At 48.5% G+C, this 12,119-nt stretch overlaps 1 protein-coding gene across 1 annotated transcript in view; it reads left to right on the top strand.

Annotated features, from left to right (window-relative positions):
* Nucleotides 1-12,119, top strand: part of LOC147116286 (matrix metalloproteinase-15-like) — a 100,185-nt gene that overhangs the window by 11,778 nt on the left and 76,288 nt on the right. The window lies entirely within an intron of this gene.

The following is a 12,119-nucleotide window of genomic DNA, read 5'->3' as shown; positions in this document are numbered from 1 at the left end:
AATGAATTACTTTTGAAGTGTAGTCGCTGTTATAACGTAGGAAAATGCGGCAGCCAATTTGCGCACAGCAAGGTCCCACAAACTGCAAAGTGATAAATGACCAGATAATCTGTTGTAGTAATGTTTTTGGGGTAAATGTTGGCCAGGACACCAAGGGGGAAAAATTTGGTTTATTTTGCACCTCCTGTTAGCGCCCTAGGAGGGCGCTAACGGGGCGCAAAGCAACTAGCGCCCGGGTACGGCGCCGCTAACGCCTCCCACGAAATTCAGCTGGAGGTTAGTGGCGACGGTAACTGCTAGCGTCCCGCGGCGCTGCGCCTCCGATGATGACTTAATCGCCGTATGCAGCACCCCACTCGCGCCCCGGCCGCGATCTTCAGTAGCACCCCCTGACTTACCGCCGGACACTATGTCCGACAGGGTCAGGGGGGCGTACGTGTGGCCGGATGTCACAAATTAAAGGGGAGGTGCCGGGCAGCCATTTTTGTTGCTGGCCGTCTGTAAGCACCTGCCCCCATTGCTGTCCTTGGCCTCCTCTGAAGCCCCCCCGCGGGGTGCTGGCTGTGCTCCATGAGCCCGGCACTCCTCTTGAGTGCCGGGCTCTTTTGCCAGTACTCCCGATCCCTGGTGGGCCAGCTGGGCCCCAGGTCGCGCTGCGCTAGGCCCCTCCCCTTTAATAAGGCAGGAAGGCCTGCAGTACTGCGGCACGTCACATTGTGATATTCACTTGCAGTGCCCCAAGAGGGAGGCAGGGCGCTTCCAGTAGCGCCCTGCCTCCCTCTTGGGCACTACCAGTGAATTTTGGGCATGAGGGCGCTAACTAAACATAGTGCCCTGGCGAAGTTAGAGCACCAAAGGGGGCGCAACCCAATTTTGCCCCCCAAGAGATTTCTGCTAATGCGTTGTTTTATGAGGAGAGGAGTCTTAAAGCATGTAATAGAGAATGCATTATTTTGCTAAAGCAGAGCCATGATTCTTTAAGTCCACAAAATCTAATCGTTGTTTAATAAAACAAGACCAGCGCTGTTCAGAGTTTAGCTGTTGTTTGGTCAGAGAACTTTGAATTGGGAATGTGTTTTGAAATGTGCTAGTCATTTTCAGCCTGTAGCTCAGAAGGACCCAGTATTTTAAGATTGTTTGTTCTTGAGGCTGTACGTCAGAACCCAGGATCCATTATCTGGGTTTCTTTGTCTTGTTTTAAGTGTTTTTGCTAAAATTATATTTGACCCTTTTGTTAATAAATATTTTATGTTTGTGAGGAAAATCATCGATATGCATTACAAATAGCTAACTTTATTCCTCTTTTTTGTAACATTTGTTAGCAGAAATGAGCTGCAATAAATTTGCTGAAATTTGCTTTTACCTAATTGTGACACAGGAAGTGTGATGCCTGCAATGTGATGAACAGGAAATGCGTGGACACATAGGCCTAGAAATTCGGTGGTGCCCCGTTTGGGGCACCAGTCTCGCCTGGGCGCCGGAAGTACCGCCCCGGAAGGAGCCGCGAGCGCCAGCCGGAAATTCAGTTTCAGCGCCCCAAACGGAAGTGGGACGCTGCTCGAGGCGCCCCGCATCCCTCTTGGGGCGCTGCAACTGAAAATCGCAGCGGCACGGCGCGCTGCGGTACTGCAGGCCTTCCTCCCCTTCTTAAAGGGGAGGGGCCTGCTGCAGCGCGATCGGAGATCGCGAGTGCCGGCAAAAGAGCCCGGCACCGAGGAGAAGTGCCGGGCTCTTGGGACACAGCCGGCACAAACCGGGGGGGGGCTCAGGAGGCCGGGGACGGCGGCGTGAAGAGGTGCTGGCAGGCGGCCAGCAAAAAAAATGGCCGCCCCGCACCTCTCCTTTAATTAGCGCCTCTACCGCCGCAGGTAGGCCCCCCTGAATCGGTCGCAAATTGCGACCGGCGTTACAGCGGGGGGCGCTACCAAATTTTGCGATCGGGGCGGTGGCAGGGCGCTGCGCACACCGATGACTTCATCGGTGGCGGCGCAGCGCTACAGGCTAATGCCGCCATTAGCACCCTGCTAAATTTCGCAGGAGGCGTGGCCAGTGGCGCTAAACCCACTAAGTGCCCTCTTTGGGCGCTAACTGGTGGCGCAGCCCACCGAATTTCTAGGCCATGCTGTTTTATTATATTACTAGTAAATCCTCCATGGTGTTGGTCAAGGTAAATTGGAGGAGGTGCTGTTTTATAACAGTAGGTGTGTTATGCCATGTAATGCACACATGTATTATCAAGGCCATTGATTTACAATGACTGAATAAATAAAATTTAGTTTTTATTACATAATGTTCTGGAAATGTTACCAGTGTTTTGGATCAAATTTAGCAACTTGGGCTGTTTCGCCAATATCCTCCTTAGCGATCTCATAAGAACATAAGAAATAGGAGCAGGAGTAGGCCATACGGCCCCTCGGGCCTGCTCCGCCATTCAATAGGATCATGGCTGATCTGAATCTAGACTCACGTCCACTTCCCTGCCCTCTCCCCGTAACCCCTAATTCCCTTATCTGCTAGGAAAATGTCTATCTCCATTTTAAATTTATTTAATGTTGCAGCTTCCACAGCTCTCTGGGGTAGCAAATTCCATAGATTTACTACCCTCTGAGTGAAGAAGTTTCTCCTCATCTCAGTTTTGAAAGGGCAGCCCCTTATTCTAAGATTATGCCCCCTAGTTCTAGTCTCACCCATCAGTGGAAACATCCTCACCGCATCCACCCGATCAAGCCCCCTCACAATCTTATATGTTTCGATAAGATCGCCTCTCGTTCTTCTGAACTCCAATGAGTAGAGTCCCAACCTACTCAACCTTTCCTCATACGTCAACCCCCTCATCTCCGGAATCAACCGAGTGAACCTTCTCTGAACCGCCTCGAGAGCAAGTATATTTTTTCTTAAATATGGAAACCAAAACTGCACGCAGTATTCCAGGTGTGGCCTCACCAATACCCTGTATAGCCCATCCTCTACCTCCATAAACTCCAACATATCCAAAACTCAACCACCATATCCTGTGTTAAGTCCCACGTGCCCAACACCTGTGTCCTACACTGGTTCCCTGTTCCACAGTGCATCGAATTTAAAATGACCATCCCCATATTCAAATTCCTCCACATCTTTGGCCTATCCCTACCTCTGCAATCTCTTCCAGCCATGCATCCCCTCCTGCAACTTTTGCTTCTTCTACTCGGGTCTACTGTGCACCCGTCCGCCCTCATCACCCCACTATTGGTGGAAGAGTCTTCAGTTGCCCCTATCATATTCCTAAACCCACTGTCTCTCAACTCCTCTCTCCACCTTTCAAAGACCTTCTTAATACCCATATTTTGACAAACCTTTCAGTCACCTGCCTTAACTCTCCCACATGGATCAGGGTCCATTCCCTTTATTTTTATTTCTGCCCTGTAAAGTGCCTTGCGATGTTTTCTATGTTAAAGGTGCTATATAAGTGCAAGTTGCTATTGTATAAACTGTAAATGAATGGCCTTGATTATTGTTATATGTTCCTTTACCTATTTTAATTTATTTGGTTATCAACCTTTTTTAAAGCCCAGGATACACATGAAGTCTGTCGGTAAACGTGTAGGAAATTCTGATGAAAGGTCATCGACCTGAAATGTTAACTCTGTTTCTCACTCCACAGATGCTGCCTGACCTGCTGAGTATTTCCAGCATTTTCTGTTTCTATGCAGGAAATTTCAGATAGGTAGCAGGGTTTAGCAGTAGTGGGGATGGGATGGTTACGGAAATGCCTGTGGGGTGATTCCTGTGGTCTGGCAGCAATGTGGAGTGGTCCTAAGATATGGGAGCATTCATACATATGTGACCTGTATCCCCACAGTCCATGCACACATGACGGAGCAATTGATACTAGAAGGAAAACAATGAACAACAACAACTTGTATTTATATAGCGCCTTTAACGTAGTAAAACGTCCCAAGGCACTGCACAGGAGAACTACAAGACAAAAAATTTGACACCGAGCCACATGAGGAGAAATTAGGGCAGATGTAGGTTTTAAGGAGCATCTTAAAGGAGGAAAGAGAGGTAGCGAGGCAGAGAGGTTTAGGTAGGGAATTCCAGAGCTTAGGGCCTAGGCAACAGAAGGCACAGCCACCAATGGTTGAGCGATTATAATCAGGGATCCTCAAGAGGGCAGAATTAAAGGAGCGCAGATATCTCGGGAGGTTGTGGGGCTGAAGGAGATTACAGAGATAGGGAGGGGCGAGGCCACAGAGGGATTTGGAAACAAGGATGAGAATTTTGAAATCGAGGCACTGCTTAACTGGGAGCCTGTGGCGGAGCCACTTAATGAGTCTGGGCAACTGTACATAATTCCCTTTAACGATGTTCTAACACCAGCCTAAGCCTGTACCATGGTGTTAGACATTACTTAGTTTTGTATATAGTGTTTGTATGCATGGGACGTGGCCCCTTTAAGAGCGCGGGAAAACGCGGGCAAACGCGATGATGTCATGTCGCAAACCACGTGACTGCCCAGGCAGTTCTCGTGGAAGCTCCATCTTGTTAAGACCTGTTTCGTGGTTCTCCTGTATCGATCTCATCAAACTGTTTGAACTCGTTTAGTTTTACATTAAAGACCTGTTTGATTTGGTCTCCTGAGTCGACCTCAGTTATTAGTTAGGAATTCATCAATTCCTACAAGCCAATGTAAGTCAGTGAGCACAGGGGTGATGGGTGAACGGGACTTGGTGCGAGTTAGGACACAGGCAGCCGATTTTTGGATGACCTCAAGTTTACATAGGGTAGAATGTGGGATGCCAGCCAGGAGGTCTAGAGGTAACAAAGGCAAGGATGAGGGTTTCAGCAGCAGATGAGCTGAGGCAAGGGCGGAGATGGGCAATGTTACGGAGGTGGAAATAGGCGGTCTTTGTTGTGCTGCGGATATGTGGTCGGAAGCTCATTTCAGGGTCAAATGTGACACCAAGGTTGGGAACAGTGTGGTTCAGCCTCAGACAGATGCTGGGGAGAGGGATGGAATCAGTGGCTAGGGAATGGAGTTTGTGGCGGGGACTGAAAACAATGGCTTTAGTCTTCCCAATATTTAATTGGAGAAAATTTTTGCTCATCCAGAACTGTATGTCGGACAAGCAGTCTGACAATTTAGAGACTGTGGAGGGGTCTAGAGAAGAGGTAGTGAGGTAGAGCTGGGCGTCGTCAGTGTACATGTGGAAATTGACACTGTGTTTTCGGATGATGTCACCAAGGGGCAACATGTAGATGAGAAATTGGAGGGGGCCAAGGATAGATCCTTGGGAGACACCAGAGCTCACGATGCGGGAGTGGGAAGAGAAGCCATTGGAGGTGATTCTCTGGCTACGATTAGATAGATAAGAATGGAACCAGGCGAGAGCAGTCCCACCCAGCTGGATGACGGTGGAGAGGTGTTGGAGAAGGATGGAGTGGTCAACCGTGTCAAAGGCGGCAGACAAGTCAAGAAGGATGAGGAGGGATAGTTTACCTTTGTCACAGTCACAAAGGATGTCATTTGTGACTTGTACAGGTTCAATTGTGCATTTTTAAAAATTTGTTCACGGGATATGGGCATCACTGGCAAAGCCAGCATTTATTGCCCATCACTAATTGCCCTTGAGAAGGTGGTGGTGAGCCGCCTTCTTGACCCACTGCAGCCTGTGTGGTGAAGGTACTCCCACAGTCCTGTTAGGGAGGGAGTTACAGGATTTTAACCCAGCGACGATGAAGGAATGGCAATATATTTCCAAGTCAGGATGGTGTGTGACTTGGAAGTGAACTTGGAGGTGATGGTGTTCACATGCGCCTGCTGCCCATGTCCTTCTCGGTGGTAGAGGTTACAGATTTGGGAGGTGCTGTCAAAGAAGCCTTGATGAGTTGCTGCAGTGCATCTTGTAGATGGTACGCACTGCTGCCACGGTGCACTGGTGATCGAGGGAGTGAATGTTTAAGGTGGTGGATGGAGTGCCAATCAAGCTGGGTTTTTCGTTCTGGATGGTGTTGAGCTTCTTGAGTGTTGTTGGAGCTGCACTCATCCAGGCAAGTGGAGAGTATTCTATCACACTCCTGACTTGTGCCTTGTAGATAGTGGAAAGGCTTTGGGGAGTCAGGAAGTGAGACACTCGCCACAGAATACCCATCCTATGACCTGCTCTTGTAGCCACAGTATTTATGTGGCTGGCCCAGTTAAGTTTCTGGTCAATGGTGACCCCCCAGGATGTTGATGTTGGGGGATTCGGCGATGGTAATTGTAAAGTCTGTGGGTTGTGCAGTTAATAAATACACAGACTTCAGAAGTAACAAACAAACAGGTCTTTACTATTCGAAGGTCCGGGCAAATCTGCCCCAGAAATCCTGCTACAACACTTATATACTGGCGTGGTCACTATCGGTATTACAGTATACAGAAGCCAAACAAATAGTGCCACACCGAAAGTAGTTCCCTTAAAGGTGAACGGTTGCATTCAATAGTTCCCTTAAAGGTAGGCGGGTACATACACTACAATCCTCCCTTTTTAGCTTATTACTTACAGAGTCTCCGTTAAACATACATATCTTCAACTTCCTATAAACAAATTACAGATATAATCTCGGTGGAGTCAATGTCATATAAAACAATTTACAGATATAATCTCGGTGGGAACAGTTCACAGGTTCAGTCTCTGCGGAAACAGTTCATAGATTCAGTCTCTGATCTTGACTCGTTTCGAACAACATTTCTTTGGTGTAGCCGGTTCACCTGGCTAGCGTGACTCCTCCATAGCCTTTTTCTTGACGTAACAGCTTGAACTTTCGTCCTGTTGAACCAGCAGTGCGGACTTTTACAACCAACTGGCTGTCTTGACATTTTCCAGTTTTTCAACTAATTTAGCTCCTTTCGTAGTGCCCCGCCTGAGATGGTAGAAGTGCTAATATTTTAGACAGTTATTATCTTCTGCTTCTTCTTTTTCTTTTCTGCCTTTTTGAAACTCTCGGAGCTCCTTTCTCGGCTGCCAGCTGTAGCGCCACCAACTCTCTATGTTCCTTAGACCTTAAGTGCTTCCTCCGGATTTCAGCACTTTGGGAGTTTTCATCACAAGCTGGGCAGACCACATCCTCGTAATATTCAGTGTCACTCAACAGGTCATGGTAATATTCGGGTTCGTCCTGAGTTAGGCCAGCGAGAGAGCCTTCTTCTTCCTCCTCACCCGTCTGGACGTTAGCTGACGGTGGTTCCTTCCCTAGACATCTTTCTTGAAAAGACTTCTTCATGCATTCATATTCATCCCGCTCTTCCTGGGTTGTCTGCCATTCCTTCACTACTGACCTCATTTGTGAGTTCAATACCTTCCCTTCCACCGGGGATTGCGGTATCAGGCTATTTAATCCTTCTACTGAAGCAGCTGTTTCAACATTCTTCTGTTCACATTGACGTGATTCAACGAACTCTTCATAGAGTAAACTGTAACACAAAATCTGTGTTGCCACCTCAGTTATTTCCGTAACTTTTGGGAGCTCCGAATTCCTTCCCTTTGCAGATTGAAGCTCGTGTTCCCATTGTGGAGTCTTGTCTCTCAGCATGTGAAGGAGTTGGCTGACCGTTAACTCTTCCACGGGGACTCTGTGGATCAGAGTCTTCACCATTTCATCCACCTTTCCCTCCAATGCTTTCACCTTCCTTTCCTCTTGTACTTTGGTTTCAAGCGCTCGAAGAAGTTGCGCCTTGATGCTCCCAAGCTCATGTTCAGAGCCCATTCTTACAGTCTCTGTGTTTCTTACAGTTTCCTTCCCTTCCACTGAAAGGATTCCCAGTTGACTCTGCTCTTCAAGTCGTTGAACCTCGGTCATTGCCGCCTCATATTTGTCTTGGGTTTCCTTCAATATTTTTATGAGTTCTTGGACATCTTGTCTTTCATGTTCTGCCATGTCTTTCACCTCTAAATTCTCCTCTATGGATGGAACTTCTACCGATGAGTTTGTCTTGGCCTTGAGCTCATCAAGAATTTCCTGCAGCCTTTGGACTTCTTGCTCATGTTCAACCTTTAGTTGTTCATATGCTTCTACTGAAACTAGCTTTTCGGAGGTTGCCGAGTTAATCCCCTCCAGAATTGTAGCCTGGGCCTGTTCATACTGTTCTTTCAACTTCTCACACTCTGCTTGTAAGGAGTCGTAGAGAAGAACTGGAATAAAATCCCGGCTTCCTGAAGATTCCTCTTCATTTGCTTCTTTCGCAATTTCCTGTTGGAGTTCAGCCAAGGCTGCTATGCTATCTGCCTCTTGAAGTCTCACTGCCATCGAATCTTCTTTATTCTTGCAGTCTATCTCAGTCATTTTCCGTTTATTTTCATTTAACTGAGTGATAAGCTCCTCTTGCAACATGGCCACATTATTCACATCAGGTAAAGAAGCGTTTCTCTTTTCCATGTCCAAGATTTTTTTTCTGCATCTCTTTAAGTGCACACTGCGATTCAGCTTCTCTTAACCTTGCCTGCACTAGCTCCGTCTCCAATTGCAGAACAAAATCCTCACTGTAGCGTGGTTTGCCTTTATGCTGTATCTCTAGATCATGCAAATATTCTAACTCCTGAACATCATAAGGGAGGTGTGATCGGTAATTGGTCACGATGGCTCTATGGTCGCTCTCTGCTTGAGCCAGCAGGTTCTGTTGTCTTTCCAGACTCTCCCATTCGGTGTCATAGAACTTTTTCATTGTTTTCATCTCTTGTACGAGACGGTAACTTAATTGTTCGAATTGTTGTCGTACTTTGAAATAACGTTGAGTTCGAGCTCGGTGTTCCTCCGTAATGCATATGTCTGTGACTTGAACAGACTCAGAATTCTCTGTCTTTATGCACGCCATCGTTTTTCCAACCTTAGTCAGTGAGTTCATGTTAACCTTGTTTTTCATACGTGGGCTGGACTTATCGTCTTCCGGCTCAGAGTCTGAGCTGCTTGTCTGCACCGAGTCCTCACTCGTCATTGCTTGCAGGTAGTGCCATTCCATGTCTATTTTCTTGATCCACTCCCGTCCTAGAAGTGGTGGTCCTCCCTCATGTAGTACATACAAGTTCATTCTTGGGTGTTCTTTACCCCTATCTCTCACCTTGACTCTTATTTTTCCCATGGGGTATACTTTATGCCCCGTGTATGTCTGCAATACGAACTTGGTATCTCTTAAGGGTATGTGTGAGAATAGCCGGTGGTAATCCCCTCGATTTATGACTGATACAGCTGATCCAGTGTCCAACTCCATTTTCACTTGGACTCCAGCTATTTTTAGCATGACCCAGATAGTTTGTAGGTCAGCTTCCTTACTCACATGGTGGATACTCAGACTACCCAGCTCCTGGCCGTTTGGATCTGAGTCTGGATTCTGTTCGTCTGAACTCTTCTCAGCCCCCTTGTATACCTTGTTGTACTTTTCTTGTGATGGCTTCCTTTGGTTGTTGGTCTTCTTCCCTGACCGGCATACCTTAGCGATGTGACCCAGTTTGCCACATTTCCTACATTCTTGGTTCTTAAACCAGCATTGATTCTGGTCATGTGTTGTCTTCCCACAACGATAGCATTTTGTTGTACTCGAGGTAATTTGGTCCACCCCGAGCGCCGCCGCCTTTAGTTGCATTTCCGCCGTTCCTTTCGCTGCGGCTTCGTGTGATGCGGCTATAAGGACAGCCCTGTCAAGTGTAAGGTCGTTCTCTTCGAGTAGGCGCTTTTGCGTCCCTTCCTTGGACAATCCACCTACGAACTTGTCTCGCAGTGCCTCTGTCAGATTCCCTCCGAACTGGCAGTATTTCGCTAGCCTACGCAGTTCGACCAAGTATTCTGCGTTGTTTTCGTCTTCCCGTTGCGTTCTTGCATAGAATTTGAATCGTTCAGCCAACATCAACGGTGTGGGGTTCAAGTGGTCCTTCAGAACAACCACAATCTCTTCGAAAGACTGATCCGCCGGTTTAGCTGGTGCTAGTAAATCCTTCAAGAGCCTGTATGTCTTTGCGCCCATCGAGTTTAACAATGTTATCGCCTTGTCGTCTTCCTCTATTTTGTTGGCTTCACAATAGATCTCGATGCGTTCCACGTACGTGGCCCAGTCTTCTATCTCAGAATTAAAATCATTAATATTCCCTCGCTTAGGCATCTTTCTTCCCTTGGGAGCAGCACCAGTATTTCTTTAAGTATTCTTATTTTTTTAAATTTTTTTTTTGTTTGTTTCTAAGATGGCGGTTTTCCCGCGAAATCGGCGGTTTCCCGCTCTTTCCTTCTCTCCCCGCCCACTTCAATGGCGGTATGTCAATCAAGATGGCGGTTTTCCCGCTTCTGGCGTCTTCTCCGCCTAATGGCGGCTTCCCGCGTTTCTTCCCGGTGGAAGGGGTACGCTTCCCCCACAGCGGACAGGTTCAGCCGCTGGCTGGCTACCGCACAGCTCCCCTTACTCGGCTATGTCTTTTCCTCCCGCCCGCACGGCTCTACCGGCGCTGGGTACACCCCGTTAACGGAGGACAGTTCAGCCGCTGGACTGGCTCTCGCACAGTCTCTCTCTCCGTACCCGGCTCTGTCGCTCTCTCACCCGCACGTTCGGTGCTACCGGCCCTGGGTACCCCGTTGGTGGAGAACAGCTCAGCCGCTGGACTGGCTCTCGCGCAGTCTCTCACCCCGTTTTCGGCTGTGTCTCTCACCCACTCCCGCACGTTCGGTTTTTCCGGCTCTGAGTACCCCGTTGGTGGAGAACAGCTCAGCCGCTGGACTGGCTCCTCGCAGTCTCTCTCTCCGCACCCGGCTCTCACCCGCACGGTTCCCGTTCGCCTCCCCAGCCCTCTCGCAGACCGGTGTTTCCCTCCCCGGCTGCGGCTGGGTTTCTCTTCCCGCGCCTACTCGCAGGCTCAGCGCTTCGTGGCTGCGGTCGCTGCCCGGAGTTTTCCCGCCGATCGCGGTCCGGCTGTCACCCGACGCCGTTGGACCCGACTTTTGGCCGGCACAGCTCCCCCTCGACCGAGGTCGAGTGCTCTGCCCTTATCCTCCGGATACTTCTACACCTTCCCCTACTCACAGTCTCTTCGGCCGCCTTGTTTCTTGCTGGTCGGCTCACTCCGCACCGTGGCAGAAGGGTAGTCAGTGCCTGTTGCTGATACAGCTTTTGTTGTTAGTCTTCCTGCTTTTCTCCTGCTGCAGCCTCGTGTTTTCTTCCGGCAGCACGGCGAGGGCGGTTGCCTCTCTTCGACGCTCTTCTTGCTTTGGTAATCTTGCCGCAGGGTACGATTGGACTCGTCGCCACTGTAAAGTCTGTGGGTTGTGCAGTTAATAAATACACAGACTTCAGAAGTAACAAACAAACAGGTCTTTACTATTCGAAGGTCCGGGCGAATCTGCCCCAGAAACCCTGCTACAACACTTATATACTGGTGTGGTCACTATCGGTATTACAGTATACAGAAGCCAAACAAATAGTGCCACACCTAAAGTAGTTCCCTTAAAGGTGAACGGTTACATTCAATAGTTCCCTTAAAGGTAGGCGGGTACATACACTACAGTAATTACGTTGAATGTCAAGGGATGGTGGTTAGACTCTCACTTGTTGGAGATAGTCATTGCCTGGCACTTATGTAGCGCAAATGTTACTTGCCACTTATCAGCCCAAGTCTGAATGTCGTCCAAGCCTTGCTGCATGCGGGCATGGACTGCTTCATTATCTGAGGGGTTGCAAATGGAACTGAACACTGCAATCATCAGCGATCATCTCCACCAGTGGGACAGGATATACCCAGGGATGGTGATGGAGGAGCCTGGGACATTGGCTGAAAGGTACAATTCTGTGAGTATGACTATGTCAGGCAGTTGCTTGACTAGTTTGTGGGACAGCTCTCCCAATTTTTGCACAAGTCCCCAGATGTTAATGAGAGGACTTTGCAGGTTCGACTGGGCGTGCCGTTGTCGTGTCCGAAGCCGGTGCCTAGGTCGAAGCTGGGTGGTCCGTCCGATTTTATTCTTACTGTTTTTCGTAGGGATTTGTTACAACTGAGTAGCTTGCTAGGCCATTTCAGAGGGCAGTTAAGAGTCAACCACATTGCTGTGAGTCTGGAGTAAGGAAGGCAGATTTCCTTCCCTAAAGGTCATTAGTGAACCAGATGGGTTTTTACGATAGTTTTATG

Source organism: Somniosus microcephalus, chromosome 6, assembly GCF_052327205.1.
Source record: "Somniosus microcephalus isolate GS21.2 chromosome 6, FLI_Smic_1.0, whole genome shotgun sequence".
NCBI classification, from domain to species: Eukaryota; Metazoa; Chordata; class Chondrichthyes; order Squaliformes; family Somniosidae; genus Somniosus; species Somniosus microcephalus.
Note: the sequence above shows the minus strand (reverse complement) of the source record. Positions and strands in the feature narration are given on the sequence as shown.